Raw genomic sequence first — 2,096 nt, 5'->3', positions numbered from 1 at the left:
TGTTGGCTGGAATGAGACAGGGTTGAAGGGTTTAGTTTTGTTTAGTTCAGAGATACAGCGCGGAAACAGGCCCTTCGGCCCACCGGGCCCACGCCGACCAGCGATCCCCGCACACTAACACTATCCTACACACACCAGGGACAATTTACATTTACACCAAGCCAATTAGCCTACAAACCTGTACGTCTTTGGAGTGTGGGAGGAAACCGAAGATCTCGGAGAAAACCCACGCAGGTCACGGGGAGAACGTACAAACTCCGTACAGACGGCGCCCGTAGTCGGGATGGAACCCGGGTCTCCGGCGCTGTGAGGCAGCGACTCTACCGCTGCGCCGCCGTGCCGCGAGGTACGGCGTTGGAGGGAGAAGAACAAAATAACAAAAACGAGAAGTTTGATGGGCCGAATGGCCTAATTCTACTCCTATCCATTATGACCTAATGGATAGAGTCCTAGCTTCCTCAATGTTTCACTGTAGCTCGAGTCCTGGCAACAGTGGTAAATGGGCGCAGCAGTAGAGTTGCCGCCTCACAGCGCCGGAGACCCGGGTTCCATCCCGACTATGGGCCGCTGTCTGTACGGAGTTTGCACGTTCTCCCCGTGACCTGCGTGGGTTTTCCCCAAGATCTTCGGTTTCCTCCCACACTCCAAAGACGTGCAGGTTTGTAGGTTAATTGGCTTTGGTCAAAATTGTCCCTAGTGTGTGTGTAGGATAGTGTGCGGGGATCGCTGGTCGGCAAGGACTCGGTGGGCCGAAGGGCTGTTTCCACGCTGTATCTCAAAAGTCTAAAAGATTCGAGTTGGTCTTGGCATCATGTTCAGCACAGAGATTTCGGGCCGAAGGGCCTGCTCCTCTAGGTTACTGTTCTATGTTATCCCCGGAAAATTCCGGCATGGATTGGGAACAGTGGAAGGTATTCGGAATACTGAGGCCTACAATTGAGGGCGGTCACGGTGGCGCAGCGGTAGAGTTGCTGCCTTACATCGCTCACAGCGCCGGAGACCCGGGTTCGAAACCTCGACTACGGGTGCTGTCTGTACGGAGTTTGTACGTTCTCCCGTGACCAGCGTGGGTTTTATCCGAGATCTTCGGTTTCCTCCCGCACTCCAAAGACGTGCAGGTTTGTAGGTTAATTGGGTTGGTGTAAATGTAAAGTGCCACTAGTGTGTGTAGGATTTAGTTTAACAATACATCGTGGAAACAGGCCCTTCGGCCCACTGGGTCTGCGCTGACCAACGATCCCGCACACTAACACTATCTGAAACCCACTAGGGACAATTTTTACACTTATACCAAGCCAATTACCCTACAAACCTGCACGTCTTTGGAGTGTGGGAGGAAACCAGAGATCTCAGAGAAAACCCACGCAGGTCACGGGCAGAACGTACAAACTCCGTACAGACAGCACCCGTAGTCAGGATGGAACCCGGGTCTCCGGCGCTGCATTCGCTGTAAGGCGGCAACTCTACTGCCGCGCCACCGTGCTGCACAAATAGTGTTAGTGTGCGGGGATCGCTGGTCGGCGCGGACTCAGTGGGCCAGAGGGCCTCTTCTGCGCTAAATCTCTAAAGTCTAAAGTGAAAGCTAAGAGTTGGGTTGTGGCATCGTGGTTAACACGGGCATTACGGGCCGAAGGGCCTGTTTCAACCCTGCATCTAAATAAAAACCAAGTTAAACGAAACGAGAAGCCGTGAAGATTCGGGTACACCCCTGCACTTAGCTTCCCCTCGCCCGCAGAGATTTGTGGGCTCAAAACTATCCAGAGTACCAGGTGCTCCTCAACTAGGGGTTGCCAACTTCCTCACTCCCAAATACGGGACAAGGTGACGTCACCGCCCTGCGCCCCACGTGACCTCACCCAGCCAGCGGCCACATGCTCCCGCTCCACCAATGGCGGCCGCCCGGGCCGGGAGGCTGGTTGCTATTACAGTGTCCGGGTGTGGGCCCGGGTGTGGTCCCGGACACTGTAGGCCCGGACACTGTAGGCCCTGACAGTGTAGGCCCGGATAGTGTGGGTCCCGCTGTAGTCCCGGACACTGTAGGGCCGGACAGTTTAGGCCCTGACAGTGTAGGCCGGTATAGTGTGGGTCCCGCTGTA

The 2,096-nt window shown here is 55.2% G+C and overlaps 1 long non-coding RNA gene across 1 annotated transcript in view; it reads right to left on the bottom strand.

Moving 5' to 3' along the window:
• Nucleotides 1-1,059: 1,059 nt before the first annotated feature.
• Nucleotides 1,060-2,096, bottom strand: part of LOC144595439 (uncharacterized) — a 4,646-nt gene continuing 3,609 nt past the window's right edge. The window contains exon 5 of the long non-coding RNA XR_013547498.1: nucleotides 1,060-1,851. This is a non-coding gene — a long non-coding RNA (uncharacterized LOC144595439). The remainder of the gene's footprint in view (nucleotides 1,852-2,096) is intronic.

Source organism: Rhinoraja longicauda, chromosome 7 (genome assembly GCF_053455715.1).
Source record: "Rhinoraja longicauda isolate Sanriku21f chromosome 7, sRhiLon1.1, whole genome shotgun sequence".
Classification (NCBI taxonomy): domain Eukaryota; kingdom Metazoa; phylum Chordata; class Chondrichthyes; order Rajiformes; family Arhynchobatidae; genus Rhinoraja; species Rhinoraja longicauda.
Note: the sequence above shows the minus strand (reverse complement) of the source record. Positions and strands in the feature narration are given on the sequence as shown.